The sequence below is a fragment of the Monodon monoceros genome, unplaced genomic scaffold (assembly GCF_005190385.1).
Source record: "Monodon monoceros isolate NGI ecotype Baffin Bay Population unplaced genomic scaffold, NGI_Narwhal_1 Super_Scaffold_20, whole genome shotgun sequence".
Taxonomy (NCBI): domain Eukaryota; kingdom Metazoa; phylum Chordata; class Mammalia; order Artiodactyla; family Monodontidae; genus Monodon; species Monodon monoceros.
The window spans coordinates 62,747,671-62,765,519 of record NW_021703777.1 but is presented as its reverse complement, the minus strand read 5'-3'; positions in this window follow the sequence as shown (position 1 = coordinate 62,765,519).

Genomic DNA, 17,849 nt, shown 5'->3' with positions numbered 1-17,849 from the left:
AGCAGAAGTTGTTAAAATATTTTCACTCATTTTTGTAAAGATTTTTGTAAGACAGATTAATCAAACCTAATCAATTTCCAGTGGACCGTGTGTATGACCAAAATGTTTTCTCTCATAAGAAATTACTTTTTTTGTACGCCAACTGGAAACTGTAGATTTAACTTAGGAAATGAACTTCGGTGCTATACGAATTGACTATACTAACTAGAATAGGAAGCACATTAATGAAATGATTTTTTTAATGATGTAAGTCATATAGGAAGGAAAGTTTAACTCCCACTCTCTTCCTTTCAATTGTCCCATTTCCTCATGTTTTATCCATTACTCATGTCAGGTTTTGTTATTAACCTAAATAAAATAATAGGACATCAATCTTGCCTGTTATATATAATAATGAACAGATGACTGTTGCATATAATTATTGGAATGGTAATAACAATTAAAATAATAGGCAATTTGCAGCAACATGGATGGACCTAGAGATTATCATACTAAATGAAGTCAGACAGAGAAAGATGAATACCATATGATATCACTTATATGTGGAATCTCAAGAAATGATACAAATGAACTTATTTACAAAACATAAACAGACTCACAGACATAGAAAACAAACTTATGGTTACCAGAGGGGAAAGTGCGGGAGGGATAAATTAGGAGCTTGGGAATAACAGATACACACTTCTTTATATAAAATAAACAACAAGGTCCTACTGTATATAGGACAGTATATACACACAGAGAGCTATATTCAATATCTTGTAATAACCTACAATGGAAAAGAATCTGAAAAATAATATATATATAATAATAGGCAAAAATAGTATATAAACCATTCGATTACATATCATTAATATCCAAAAAATGTATATATCATTTATTTGGCACTGAGATGTGCACTGCCTTACAACATTTCTTTTATTGAAGTCTTGAACAGATATAGAATGATTCATTCATTCAACAATATACACAGGGAATAAAATAATCACTGCCCTCCTGGAGCATTTGTTCTCAAACACACAAGTAATGAAATACATGGTACATCATACTGTAATGAGTGATGTGGGGAACATTAAGGGTGGTCTCTCTTAATTTTGGGTGGGAACCTGTAAGAAGCGAGGGAGGAGGTCATGCAGATATCTGGGGGAGAGCTGCCTGATCAAATGGAACAAAGTACAAAGGCCATAAGGCAGGAGCATGCTTAGTGGGTTGAGGAGCAACGTGGAGGCCAAGGTGAGGGGACAGGAGTGGACATGAGCAGGAGTAGGAGGAGATGAAGTCAGAGAGGGAGCAAGGGCCAGATCAGGTAGGACACTGTACACCATTGTAAGCACTCTGGACATTCCTCTAAGTATGAGGAAAAACAACTAGAGGGTTTATCATGACATGACATGATCTGACTTAACCTTTAGAAGGACTCACTCTAGCTGCTGTGTTGGAAACAGACCTTAGGGGTCAAGGCAGAAGTGGGAATTAGAAGACTATAATAATAATCCAGGCAAGAAATGATGATGACGTGGTCCAGGATGATAGTGAAATGGTATAAAATTCTAGACATGTTTTGAAGGTAAAACTAGCAGGATTTTCAGGTGGATTAGACGTGGTGCATGAAAAGACAAGATAAGACCTCAAGTTTTCTGACCAATGGAGATACCAGTTCCTGGGAAATCTGAGAAGTGAGCAAATTTGGTTGGGGAGAGGCAGAGGGAGGGAAATCAGAGATTGATTTTAGAGATGAATTTAAGGTGACTTTTAAATATTCATTTTAAAAAATTTGACAGACTAGAACAGAATTCAAGGGAAAGGCTGAGGCTGGAGTCCTTGGCATTAGTTCAGTCCCGAGATATGGGATCAACACAGAAGAGAGTGGAACTGGAGCCAACAAGAATTTCAGAACTGAGCTTTGGAATATCCAATACTGAAAGGGGCTGACTGCTGCTTAACTGTTAAGATGTTTAGTGTTGTCATTCCCCCAAACAAAATGCTAGCTCCCTGAGGCTGCAGCCCAGTCTTTACATTTTTCATTATGCACTTTACCTATGGTGGGTGATCAATAAATACCTGGTGAATGAATGAATAAATGAATGTACCATGCAATGTTTAGAGGGGTTGCCAAGACAAAGGAAGAAAAAGTACAGGAGGACCATATCTGGCATATTTCTCCAGTCCCCATCACTCACTCCTCCCCATGGGGGAAAGAATGACTTACCTACTTGATGAATCTGGGAAAGGAAATTGAGACTGGGAGGCTCAGCAGTTTCTGGGCTCTTACTTTTCCAGGGAGAGTTCTCAAGTTGTAAGACTACCATTTGGGGGCTAGGAGAGGGAGAGGAGAATGATAAATTATCCCCTCTTCAAATCTCAGTGTATTGCTATATGGTCTTTTGTGATTGGTTTCTTTCACTTAGCATACATACTTTTTTCAAGGCCCATCCATACTGCAGCATCTATCAGTCTTTGATTCCTTATGGCCAAACATTACCCCATTGTAAGGATGTACTGAATTTTGTTTATCCATTCATCGGCTGATAGACATGTGGATTGTTTCCACCTTTGGCAATTATGAATAATGCTGCTATGAACACTCGTGTACAAGTTTTTGTGTAGATATATATTTTCAATTCTTTTGGGCATATTCCTAGGAGTAAAATTGCTAGATCAAAGAGTACCTCTATGTTTAACTTTTTGAGGAGCTTCCAGAGTGTTTTTCAAGCTAGATGCTCACTTGTACATTCCCACCAGTAGTGTATGAGGGTTCTGCTCTCTCCCCAACACTTGTTACTTGATCACAGTGGTCCCACTGGGTATGAAGTGGTATCTCATTGAGGTTTGGATATGCATTTCCCTGATGGATCACAATGTTGAGCATCTCTTGATGTACTTATTGGCCATTTGTATATTCTTCTTTATTCTTTCCTCACCACACAGACTGGTTTGGACCCTATTTCTATTGTACTGGTTAACCTTACTTTTTTTTTTCTTTTTGAGCCTTTAAGTCAAATATAACAGCTCTTCTCCTTCTCCCAAACATAAAGACCTTAAAAAAATTTATCACTTCATCCCATTTTCACTGTTATATAGTATCTTATTCCAACTTTATTTCTTATACCTTACAAATCTGTCATTATTATTATTTTATGAAGTCAGTGCTTACTTTACTTGGTAATCTAACTAAACACTCAAATTTGCTAATTACATTGTTTACTGCATCTCACTCTTTCCTTCTGGGTTCAATTTCCTTCCTCCTAAAGGACATGCTCAAGTACTTTTTTCAAAAAGACCCTATGAGTATTAAATTATATTTCTTCAGTTTTTTTATTTTCTTATTTTTGGATAATAGTTTATTTTGTAGTTCTAATTGACAGCTACTTTGCTTTAATATTTTAAAATACGATTCCATTGATTTCTAGATTCTATAATTGCTGTTGTTGGTCTAGTTATTACTCCTCTAGATAAATGTCTTCCTTCTGTCTACGGAAATAATCAATAAACCAATCTATAATAGGAATAGAAAAGAATTTTATTTGAGCCAAACTGAGAACTATAGCTCAGGAGACACAGATTCAAGAAGCACGTGAATTATGTTCCACTGGACTACCAAATGGGGGAGGCTTATAAAGGCAAAAACCACAAAATTACGTAATGTGTTGGTCAAGAATTATAACTGTAGCTGGCAAAAAATCAGGGTGCTTGTTAAGTAAGGATTGATTGGGTGCAAAATGGTTGCATAGTTACAAGTGGAGACCTTGAGACCATAAGGGTGCAGCTGGCATCTGCTAGCAGATATTGTTTTGAGAATAGCTGGTGGTGTCCTTGAGTCTGATACAGTTGAGAAAATTCAGGTTCTTGGTGACACAGAACATGACTGAAACCACATCCACAATGGCCACCCAGCTCCATCCTGAATGCCTGAACCACAGTTACTCCATTTTGATTTTTTTAATGCATCCTTTTCTTTAATGGTTAAAGCAGGTGAGCAATGCATACCTGACAAGCCACAAAACAGCCTGTTCAGGTTACCATAAAGTTTAAGTTAAATCACGTATAGACCAGAGTGACTTCCCCATACCTCAGTATGTGAAGATTTCTTCCATCGCTTCTCTAATTGCATTTCAGATTTTGTGTGTGTGTGGTTTGCCTCTGATATTCATTTCTACTTGTGTCTAAATGTCTATTTTTATTTATTCTGCTCAAGTTTCATTATGTTTCTTAAATATAAAGATGCAAAATTTTAATCAAATTGGAAATTATTTCAAACACTACCTTTTCAAACTTTATCTGTTGTGCATTTCCTCTTTTCTTTCCTTCGGGCATCCTTGGTTATATGTTGGCTCTCTTTCTTCTGCCTTGTTCTTTTCTTTCATTTCCCATCTCTATCAATTTTTGCTGCTTTCTGAGTATCTACCCTAGATTTACCTTCCAGGTTTCTTGTCAGCTATCTCTAACTAGCTATTTAATCACTTTTCTTTCCTTTTCTAGAAGTTCTATTTGGTTCTATAAAACTTCCCTGGTCTTTCCCTAATGGTGCATTCTTTTCTAGGATTTTAAGCCCTTCTATTTTGTCTTTGACCACTGCAAACATATTTTTTTTATATCTTTCAGACTACAGTTCAATTATCTCAATTTCTTATTGTTCTGTATTCCTGACTCTTGCTATTCATAGTAGATTGCTTCCAAATGAGTTCTGTCTCCTTTTAGGACATCTTTAGTGCGAGTTATTTTTCTCTGACAATTTCTTCCAAGTGTTTTGGCATTTACTGTGCCAGGCAGAAGTATCAAAAGCTTAGACCAATTTTCATATTACTTTCTCACCTAAGAAAGACAGCTAAAGGTAAGATAGAACACCTAGAAAGCAGACAGGTTGATATTTTTCCTCCCATCCAAAGCACAAACTATTACATACAAGCTTTTTTTCATCTATTTCTGCCAGTGGGTAGTTTTTTCTTTCTAATTCATCTTTATACATTTTCACCATAGAAAGCTACAGAGAAACCTTATAAGCTACTTATTGTTGGTTAGGTTGTAAACGATAGCAACAGGCTATTACTCCTGCCACAACCAATAGAAAAAATGGAAACAAAACAAATATCTCATATTAAGACACTGAAAGGCCGTAGAAACAAAGTCTAGATGAGTTTCATTCCAGAGAAGGAAAAGTCCTTCCAGGCAGTCGTTTCTCTCCTGTCATGACCAAATAAAGGGCAGGGTTTCTCTGAGGGAAAGCACTGACTTCAATATCTATGGCCCTTTTACAGGCACACCCAGGTCACCGCCTCTGCCAAGGACGAGCCAGGCATCCTAAGGAGCTGCTCCCTCATCCACAGGGTGGGTGCTAACACCACTTCATAGAGCCATGGTGCTGATTAAACCAGGATGCTCTTTAAAAAAAGTCTGATAGATAATTAAAAATTGTAAAGTGCAAAGCACATAAAATGTGAAGCACAATCAAAAGAAAAACAGACAGTAGAAGCAGACACACAGATGATTCAGTTAAATAGAAAGACACAATAACCCTTAATGGGTACCTACCTAATAACACAGCTTTAAAATACAGAAAGAAAATTGACTAAACATAAAGAAATAAAGGCAAATCCATAATCGCCCCTATATATTAACACATCTCCGTCAGGAAATGATAGAGCAAGTAGACAAGGACATATAAAATATTCAAATACTGTCAACCAATTTGATCTAATTGATATTCATAAAATACTATGCTCAACTACTATAGATCACCACTTTCTTCTCAAGTACACTTAAACATTTACAAAATACCATGTACTGGAACATAAAGTAAGCCTCAACACATTCCAAAAATTGAAACCACACAACAATGTTCGCTAGCCACAGCAGAATTAAACTAGAAATAAATAACAGAGAGATAACTAAAGAATTGAGGGAAGAAGTCATAATGGAAATTGGAAAATATTTTCAACTAAACAATAATAAATAATAATGTATCAAAATTTGTGGGATGCAGCTAAAGCAGTGTGTAGAGGGAAAGTGACAGTTTAAATGCTCATTAGGAAAAAAAGATTTTACATTAAGATCTAAGTTTCCATCTCAAAAAGCCAAAAAAAATTAGCAGTTACATCCAAGAAATTAGAAAGAATCGAATAAAGATAACAAAAAATCAATGAAATAGGCCTGCCGAAGATGGCGGAAGAGTAAGGCACGGAGATTACCTTCCTCCCCACAGATACATCAGAAATACATCTACATGTGGAACAACTCCTACAGAACACCCACTGAACGCTGGCAGAAGACCTCAGACCTCCCAAAAGGCAAGAAACTCCCCACGTACCTGGGTAGGGCAAAAGAAAAACGAATAAACAGAGAAAAAAGAATAGGGACGGGACCTGCACCAGTGGGAGGGAGCTGTCAAGGAGGAAAGGTTTCCACACACTAGGAAGCCCCTTCACGGGCCGAAACTGTGGGTGGCACAGGGGGGAAGGTTCGGAGCCACGGAAGAGAGCACAGCAACAGGGGCGCGGAGGGCAAAGCGGAGAGATTCCCGCACAGAGGATCGGTGCCGACCCGTACTCAACCAGCCCGAGAGGCTTGTCTGCTCACCCGCTGGGATGGGCAGGGGCTGGGAGCTGAGGCTCGGGCTTCGGTCAGAGCGCAGGGAGAGGACTGGGGTTGGCGGCTTGAACACAGCCTGAAGGGGTTAGTGCACCACGGCTAGCCGGGAGGGAGTACGGGGAAAAGTCTGGACCTGCCGAAGAGGCAAGAGACTGTTTCTTCCCTCTTTGTTTCCTGGTGCTCAAGGAGAGGGGATTAAGAGCGCTGCTTAAAGGAGCTCTAGAGACGGGAGTGAGCCGCGGCTAACAGCGCGGACCCCAGAGACGGGCATGAGACGCTAAGGCTGCTGCTACCGCCACCAGGACGCCTGTGTGCGAGTACAGGTTACTATCCACACCTCCCCTCCGGGGAGCATGTGCAGCCCGCCACTGCCAGGGTCCTGGAATCCAGGGACAACTCCCCCGGGAGAACGCACGGTGCGCCTCAGGCTGGCGCAATGTCACGCCGGCCTCTGCCGCCGCAGGCCCGCCCCGCACTCCGCGCCCCTCCCTCCCTCCGGCCTGAGTGAGCCAGAGCCCCTGAATCAGCAGCTCCTTTAACCCCGTCCTGTCTGAGCAAAGAACAGACACCCTCCAGCGACCTACACGCAGAGGCGGGGACAAATCCAAAGCTGAGCCCCAGGAGCTGTGCGAGCAAAGAAAAGAAAGGGAAATCTCTCCCAGCAGCCTCAGGAGTAGCGGATTAAATCTCCACAATCAACTTGATGTACCCTGCATCGGTGGAATACCTGAATAGACAACGAATCATCCCAAATTGAGGAGATGGACTTTGAAAGCAAGATTTATTATTTTTTCCACTTTTCCTCTTTTTTTGAGAGTGTATGTGTATGATTCTGTGTGAGATTTTGTCTATATACCTTTGCTTTCACCATTTGTCCTAGGGTTCTGTCCGTCAGTTCTTTTTTTTACTTAAAAAAAAATTTTTTTTCTTAATAATTATTTTTTATTTTAATTATTTTATTTTTTCCTCTTTCTTTCCTTCTTTCTACTTTTTCTCCCTTTTATTCTGAGCCGTGTGGATGAAAGGCTCTTGGTGCTGCACTCTGGAGTCAGTGCTGTGCCTCTGACGTGCGAGAGCCAACTTCAGGACACTAGTCCACAAGACACCTCCCAGCTCCACATAATATCAAATGGCGAAAATCTCCCAGAGATCTCCATCTCAACACACCACCCAGCTTCACTCAATGACCAGCAAGCTATAGTGCTGGACATCCTATGCCAAACAACTAGCAAGACAGGAACACAACCCCACCCATTAGCAGAGAGGCTGCCTAAAATCACAATAAGGCCACAGACACCCCAAAACACACCACCAGACGTGGACCTGCCCACCAGAAAGACAAGATCCAGCCTCATCCATCAGAACACAGGCACTAGTCCCCTCCACCAGGAAGCCTACACAACCCACTGAACCAACTTTAGCCACTGGGGACAGACACCAAAAACAATGGGATCTACGAACCTGCAGCCTGCAAAAAGGAGACCCCAAACACAGTAAGATAAGCAAAATGAGAAGACAGAAAAACACACAGCAGATGAAGGAGCAAGATAAAAACCCTCCACACAAAACAAATGAAGAGGAAATAGGCAGTCTACCTGAAAAAGAATTCAGAATAATGATAGTAAAGATGATACAAAATCTTGGCAATAGAATAGAGAATGCAAGAAACATTTAACAAGGACCTAGAAGAACTAAAGATGAAACAAGCAACGATGAACAACACAATAAATGAAATGAAAAATACTCTAGATGGGATCAATAGCAGAGTAACTGAGGCAGAAGAACGGATAAGTTACCTGGAAGATAAACTAGTGGAAATGACTACTGCAGAGCAGAATAAAGAAAAAAGATGAAAAGAACTGAGGACAGTCTCAGAGACCTCTGGGACAATATTAAACGCACCAAAATTCGAATTATACGGGTTCCAGAAGAAGAAGAGAAAAAGAAAGGGACTGAGAAAATATTTGAAGAGATTATAGTTGAAAACTTCCCTAATATGGGAAAGGAAATAGTTAATCAAGTCCAGGAAGCACAAAGAGTCCCATACAGGATAAATCCAAGGAGAAACACGCCAAGACACATATTAATCAAAGTGTCAAAAATTAAATACAAAGAAAACATATTAAAAGCAGCAAGGGAAAAACAACAAATAACACACAAGGGAATACCCATAAGGTTAACGGTTGATCTTTCAGCAGAAACTCTGCAAGCCAGAAGGGACTGGCAGGACATATTTAAAGTGATGAAGGAGAAAAACCTACAACCAAGATTACTGGAATGAGATCCAGCAAGGATCTCATTCAGACTTGATGGAGAAATTAAAACCTTTACAGACAAGCAAAAGCTGAGAGAGTTCAGCACCACCAAACCAGCTTTACAACAAATGCTAAAGGAACTTCTCTAGGCAGAAACACAAGAGAAGGAAAGGACCTACAATAACAAACCCAAAACAATTAAGAAAATGGGAATAGGAACATACATATTGATAATTACCTTAAATGTAAATGGATTAAATGCTCCCACCAAAAGACACAGACTGGCTGAATGGATACAAAAACAAGACCCATATATATGTGTCTACAAGAGCCCACTTCAGACCTAGGGACACATACAGACTGAAAGTAAGGGGATGGAAAAAGATATTCCATGCAAATGGAAACCAAAAGAAAGCTGGAGTAGCAATTCTCATATCAGACAAAATAGACTTTAAAATAAAGACTATTATTACAAGAGACAAAGAAGGACACTACATAATGATCAAGAGATCGATCCCAGAAGATATAACAATTGTAAATATTTATGCACCCAACATAGGAGCACCTCAATACATAAGGCAAATACTAACAGCCATAAAAGGGGAAATTGACAGTAACACATTCATAGTAGGGGACTTTAGCACCCCACTTTCACCAATGGACAGATCATCCAAAGTGAAAATAAATAAGGAAACACAAGCTTTAAATGATACATTAAACAAGATGGACTTAATTGATATTTATAGGACATTCCATCCAAAAACAACAGAATACACATTTTTCTCAAGTGCTCATGGAACATTCTCCAGGATAGATCATATCTTGGGTCACAAATCAAGCCTTGGTAAATTTGAGAAAATTGAAATTGTATCAAGTATCTTTTCCAACCACACACAACGCTATGAGACTAGATATCAATTACAGGAAAAGATCTGTAAAAAATACAAACACATGGAGGCTAAACAATACACTACTTAATAACGAAGTGATCACTGAAGAAATCAAAGAGGAAATCAAAAAATACCTAGAAACAAATGACAATGGAGACACAATGACCCAAAACCTATGGGATGCAGCAAAAGCAGTTCTAAGAAGGAAGTTTATAGCAATACAATCCTACCTTAAGAAACAGGAAACATCTCAAATAAACAACCTAATCTTGAACCTAAAGCAATTAGAGAAGGAAGAACAAAAGAACCCCAAAGTTAGCAGAAGGAAAGAAATCATAAAGATCAGATCAGAAATAAATGAAAAAGAAATGAAGGAAACGATAGCATAGATCAATAAAACTAAAAGCTGGTTCTTTGAGAAGATAAACAAAATTGATAAACCATTAGCCAGAGTCATCAAGAAAAAAAGGGAGAAGACTCAAATCAATAGAATTAGAAATGAAAAAGGAGAAGTAACAACTGACACTGCAGAAATACAAAAGATCATGAGAGATTACTACAAGCAACTCTATGCCAATAAAATGGACAACCTGGAAGAAATGGACAAATTCTTAGAAATGCACAGCCGCCAAGACTGAATCAGGAAGAAATAGAAAATATGAACAGATCAATCACAAGCATTGAAATTGAAACTGTGATTAAAAATCTTCCAACAGACAAAAGCCCAGGACCAGATGGCTTCACAGGAGAATTCTATCAAACATTTAGAGAAGAGTTAACACCTATCCTTATCAAACTCTTCCAAAATATAGCAGAGGGAGGAATACTCCCAAACTCGTTCTACAAGGCCACCATCACCCTGATACCAAAACCAGACAAGGATGTCACAAAGAAAGAAAACTACAGGCCAATATCACTGATGAACATAGATGCAAAAATCCTCAACAAAATACTAGCAAACAGAATCCAACAGCACATTAAAAGGATCATACATCATGATCAAGTGAGGTTTATCCCAGGAATGCAAGGATTCTTCAATATACGCAAATCAATCAATGTGATACACCATATCAACAAATTGAAGGAGAAAAACCATATGATCATCTCAATAGATGCAGAGAAATCTTCCGACAAAATTCAACACCCATTTATGATAAAATCCCTGCAGAAAGTACATACAGAGGGAACTTTCCTCAACACAATAAAGGCCATATATGACAAACCCAGAGCCGACATTGTTCTCAGTGGTGAAAAACTGAAACCATTTCCACTAAGATCAGGTACAAGACAAGGTTGCCCACTCTCACCACTCTTATTCAACATAGTTTTGGAAATTTTAGCCACAGCATCAGAGAAGAAAAGGAAATAAAAGGAATCCAAATCGGAAAAGAAGAAGTAAAGCTGTCACTGTTTGCAGATGACATGATACTACATATAGAGACTCCTAAAGATGCTACCAGAAAACTACTAGAGCTAATCAATGAATCTGGTAAAGTAGCAGGATACAAAATTAATGCACAGAAATCTCTGGCATTCCTATACACTAAGGATGAAAAATCTGAAAGTGAAATTAAGAAAACTCTCCCATTTACCACTGCAACAAAAAGAATAAAATATCTAGGAGTAAACCTACCTAAGGAGACAAAAGACCTGTATGCAGAAAATTATAAGACACTAATGAAAGAAATTAAAGATGATACAAATAGATGGAGAGATATACCATGTTCTTGGATTGGAAGAATCAACATTGTGAAAATGACTCTACTACCCAAAGCGATCTACAGATTCAATGCAATCCCTATCAAACTACCACTGGCATTTTTCACAGAACTAGAACAAAAAATTTCACAATTTGTATGGAAACACAAAAGACCCTGAATAGCCAGAGCAATCTTGAGAACGAAAAACGGAGCTGAAGGATTCAGGCTCCCTGACTTCAGTCTATACTACAAAGCTACAGTAATCAAGACAGTATGGTACGTGCACAAAAACAGAAATATAGATCAATGGAACAGGACAGAAAGCCCAGAGATAAACCCACGCACATATGGTCACCTTATCTGTGATAAAGGAGGCAGGAATGTACAGTGGAGAAAGGACAGCCTCTTCAATAAGTGGTGCTGGGAAAACTGGACACGTACATGTAAAAGTATGAGATTAGAACACTCCGTAACACCATACACAAAAATAAGCTCAAAATGGATTAAAGACATAAATGTAAGGCCAGACACTATCAAACTTTTAGAGGAAAACATATGCAGAACACTCTATGACATAAATCACAGCAAGATCCTTTTTGACACACCTCCTAGAGAAATGGAAATAAAAACAAAAATAAACAAATGGGACCTAATGAAACTTAAAAGCTTTTGCACAGCAAAGGAAACCATAAATAAGACCAAAAGACAACCCTCAGAATGGGAGAAAATATTTGCAAATGAAGCAACTGACAAAGGATTAATCTCCAAAATTTACAAGCAGCTCATGCAGCTCAATAAGAAAAAAAACAAACAACCCAATCCAAAAATGGGCAGAAGACCTAAATAGACATTTCTCCAAAGAAGATATACAGATTGCCAACAAACACATGACAGAATGCTCAACATCATTAATCATTAGAGAAATTCAAAGCAAAACTACAATGAGATATCATCTCACACCAGTCAGAATGGCCATCATCAAAAAATCTAGAAACAATAAACGCTGGAGAGGGTGTGGAGAAAAGGGAACACTCTTGCACTGCTGGTGGGAATGTGAATTGGTACAACCACTATGGAGAACAATATGGAGGTTCCTTAAAAAACTACAAATAGAACTACCATACGACCCAGCAATCCCACTACTGGGCATATACCCTGAGAAAACCATAATTCAAAAAGAGTCATGTACCAAAATGTTCATTGCAGCTCTATTTACAATAGCTAGGAGATGGAAGCCACCTACGTGTCCATCATCGGATGAATGGATAAAGATGTGGCACATATATACAATGGAATATTACTCAGCCATAAAAAGAAACGAAATTGAGTTATTTGTAGTGAGGTGGATGGACCTAGAATCTGTCATACAGAGTGAAGTAAGTCAGAAAGAAAAAGACAAATACCGTATGCTAACACATATATATGGAATCTAAGAAAAAAAAATGTCATGTAGAACCTAGGGGTAAGACAGGAATAAAGACACAGACCTACTAGAGAATGGACTTGAGGATTTGGGGAGGGGGAAGGGTAAGCTGTGACAAAGTGTTAGAGTGGCATGGACATATATACACTACCAAACGTAAAATAGATAGCTAGTGGGAAGCAGCTGCATAGCACAGGGAGATCAGCTCGGTGCTTTGTGACCTACTAGGGGGGTGGGATAGGGAGGGTGGGAGGGAGGGAGATGCAAGAGGGAAGAGATATGGGAACATATGTATATGTATAACTGATTCACTTTGTTATAAAGCAGAAACTAACACACCATTGTAAAGCAATTATACTCCAATAAAGATATAAAAAAATAACCAATGAAATAGAAGACAAACATAAAATAGGGAAAATCAACAAACCCAACAGTTCATTCTTTGAAAACATTACTAAAATTGATAAAACTCTAACAAGACTGGTAAAGAAAGAAAATACAAATTATCAGTATTAGAAAAGAAAAAGAGGACATCACTATAGATCCCTATTGATGTTAAAAAGGATACAAGATTATTATAAATAATTATAATTAGTAAATATAATTATTCTGAATAACTATACAACTTAGAAGATATGGACAAATTCATTTCCTAAACTGATACAAAAATAAACATAACTCTCAGTCCCAAGGAAAACTCCAGGCCCAGATGGTGTCACTGGTAAATTCTGTTAACATTTAATGAAAAATAAACCATTCCTATACAAATTCTTTTAGAGAAAATAGGAAGAAGGAACAATTCCCAACTTGTTTTATGAACTAACAGGACACTGGTACTAAAACTTGACAAGGACATTACAAGAAAAGAAATTTATGGACTAGTATCCCTCATGAGAAAAGATGTCAAAGAAATCCTTTTCAAAATATTAACAAATCAAACCCAATTAAATATAAAAGTATGCCAAATTATAACCAAGCAAGATTTATCCCAAGTATGTGAAGTTGCTATATTTTTCATAAATCAGTGACATTAATTACATTAAGAGAATACAGTTGACCTTTGAACATGGGTTTGAACTGCAAGTGTCCACTTATACTCAGATATTTTTCAACAGCAAACACTACAGTACTACACAATCTGCGATTGGTTGAATCCTGTGATATGGAGGAACAGCAGATACAGAGGAACACTGCATACAGATGGGTTGACTATAAATTATACGTGGATTTTCAACCTCACAGAGGGTTGGCATCCCTAGTCCCCCATGTTGTTCAAGGGTCAACTTTAAATGGAAAAAACATATGATTATCTCAATAAGTGCTTAAAAATTATATAATATTCAGCACCTTTCATGACTTAAAAAATTATAATAAAACTTGAAATAAAAGGAACTTTTTCAACCTAACAAAAGGTATTTATGTAAAACCTACTATTAACATCACGTTTAATGATGAAAGACTGAATCCTTTGCCCTTAAAATCAGAAATGAGGCAAGAATGTCTGGCAACAAGACAAAGATGTTTCCTCTCACCACTTCTATTCAACATACTGGAGGCTTCACCCAGTGCATAAGGCAATAAAAATAAATAAGAGCATCCAGATGAGAAAGGAAGAAGTAAAACTCTCCTCGTTCACAGATAACACAAACGGAAAATTCTAAGGTATCTACAAACTCTTGGAATAACTAAGTTTTGCAGGATCAAAAGTTTTTATTTTACCTTCGCTTAATCCTTTTTAGATGCTCTTCACTTCTTTATGTAGATCCAGGTTTTTGACTTACATTGTTTTCCTTCTTTTTAAAGAATTTCTTTAATATTTCTTGCCAGGTAGGTCTACTGGTGGCAAATTCTCTCCATTTTTGTTTGTCCCAGAAAGTCTTTATTTCCCCTTACTCTTGAACAATAAGTCTATGAATCATTTGAATGAAATTTTGTGTATGGTATTAGGTAAAGGTCAAGAGTATATTTTTTCCTATGTGGATGGCCAATTGCTCCAGCACCAGTTACTGAAAAGACCTTTTTCTTCACTGTATAGCAAGCGGCCTTCATCATAAATCAAGTAACCGATATATGTTGGTCTATTTATGGAATAATTTTTATTACATAACTCTATGTATCCTTACACCAATACTACACTATCTTAATTACTATAGCTTTACATTAAGTCTTGAAATATGATCACTTAAATCCTCTACCTTTTTTCTTCTTTGATCTTATCTTGGACTATTTTAGATCCTTTGTTTTCCATATACATTTTAGATTCATCTTGTCAGTTTCCACAAAATTCTTGCTGGGATTTCAATTGTAGTTATGTCGAATAACTGGATCAATAAAGGAAGAATTAACATCTTAACAACACTGAATCTTCAAAAACAGGAACATGATCTATCTCTCCATTTATCATGTCATATTTATTTATCTCAAGCTCACATGGAACACTCACTAAAATAAACTGCATTCTGGGCCATAAAACACCCCTTAACAAATTTTTAAAAATAAGAATTATATAATGTCTGCTCTCAGATCACAATGAAATTAAGCTAGCAGTCAATAACAGAAAGAAAACTGGAAAATTTCAAAATACATGGATGTTAAACAACACACTTCTAAATAACACATGGGTCAAACATGAAATCTCAAGGGAAGTTTAAAAATATTTTGAACGAAACGAAAATGAAAACACAACTTATCAAAATTTGTGGGAAGCAGCAAAAGCAGTATTTAGAAGGAAATTTATAGCATTGAATGCATATATTAGGAAAAAAGAAAGATCTAAAATCAATAATCAGGACTTCCCTGGTGATGCAGTGGTTAAGAATCTGCCTGCCAATGCAGGGGACATGGGTTCGAGCCCTGGTCTGGGAAGATCCCACATGCCGTGGAGCAACTAGACCCATGGCCACAACTACTGAGCTTGCACTCTAGAGCCAGCGAGCCACAGCTACTGAAGCCCGCGCGCTTACAGCCCATGTTCTGCAACAAGAGAAGCCACCACAATGAGAAGCCCGCACACTGCAACGAAGAGTAGCCCCTGCTCTCGGCAACTAGAGAAAGCCCCCGTGCAGCAATGAAGACCCAGTGCAGCCAAAAATAAATAAATAAATTTATTAAAAAATTAAATCAATAATCTAAGTTCCAATCTTAGAAAACTAGAAAAAGAAGAGCAAATTAAGGCCAAAGTAAACAGAAGAAAAGAAATAATAAGAATTAAAGCAGAAATCAATGAAATTGAAAACAGGAAATCAATAGAGAAAATTAACAAAATCAAAAGCTGGTTCTTTGAAAAAATTAATAAAACTGATAAGCCTCTATCCAGGCTAACTAAAAAAAGAAGAAAGAGACCACAAATTACTAATATCAGAAATTAAAGAGGGGACATCACTACAGATCCCATGGACATTAAAAGGATAATAAAGGAGTATATGGGAGTTGTCTATACTTTGCTTATTACTCTATAAATCTAAAACTGCTCTAAAGTCAAGTCTATTAATTAAGAAAAAAAAAACCCTGAGGCATGTCCCATCAGCAGGATTGAGCACGGAAGGGTGGGGAGAAGCAGATTATTAATGGATGGGGAAGAGGGCATATGGTAAGAAAAAGTGCTTGTGCTTGAAAAATATATTGAATGAATAAATATGATCTGCAAATAATGTTACATTCTGAGGTACTGAAGGCTAGGACTTCAACATACAAATGTTTTGTGGGACACAATTCAACCCATAACATGGGATGGAATAGAAGGCATAAGGCAAAACTGGACCTTAGGGCAGGAAAGGCATTGACCTAGAACAGATGAGAGCAAACAGGCTGAGGGAATGGGAAGCCATGGGCCCCAGGCTCAGTTATAGGGAAATAAAGCCAGAGACCTTCAAGACTCTGGCAGAATGCTGATAAGAGCTAGAGGAGCAAGCCCAGCAGCTGTGCCAAGATTCAGGCAGTCAGATTATAGTCACCTGCTCAGGCCTGATTGGTAGAAAGGAGGTAAAGACAGGTGTGGCCATCAATATAACCACGGGTGCATAAAGTGCAACCCAAAGACCTTTTTTGCGAAGTAGGTATTCAGATAACCTTCTGAGAGCAAAGGGTGATACGGCAAAGTGCCAGGTGATTTGGATGGAGAAGGTTGTGAAGACTCAGTACAGGATGATGGGCTTGGAATTTGACAAAAGCAAATGAAAGGACTGTCAGGTGGCTCAGGCTGTCCCGTGAGTTCAGGTCACAATCCTATAATGAGCCCATCCTGCTCAGTAGCTCTGATAGAAAGTGGGTGATTGGGTCCACACAGGGTTGGGGATTTGCAGGGCCACTGCAAGAGAAGAACAGGAATGAGAACTGATGTGTGTGTGTGTGTGTGTGTGTGTGTGTGTGTGTGTAATAGGAAGTAGAAAAAAAGCACCAATAGGGGCTTCCCTGGTGGTGCTGTGGTTAAGAATCCGCCTGCCAATGCAGGGGACACGGGGTTCGAGCCCTGGTCCAGGAGGATCCCACATGCCGCGGAGTAGCCAAGCCCGTGAGCCATGGCCGCTGAGCCTGCGCTCTAGAGCTCACGTGCCACGACTGCTGAGGCCCGCGTGCCTGGAGCCCGGGCTCCGCAACGGGAGAGGCCACCATGGTGCGAGGCCCGCGCACCACGGCGAGGAGTCGTCCCCGCTCTGCGCAACTGGAGAGGGCCGCGTGCAGCAGTGAAGACCCAACGCGGCCAAAAATAAACCAATAAAATAAATTTATTAAACAAAAGAAAAAAAAGCACCAATAGAGCATGAATTCAGGCTGGGAAGGAAAAGCAGCAAACCACACATGTCTCAGAAGCATTCACTCCTCACACCCCACGGGCACAGTTTTCCTTTAGGCCACAACAAAACTTTTACAAAGGCTTCTACCTGCTCTCCTGCCTTTCATCTCACCCACCCTTGCCCCCAGCCTAATCCCATCCATTCTCCACCCTGCTGCCAGAAGGAACTGAAAGGTCTAATCATGTAACTCCTTTGTTTAAAAT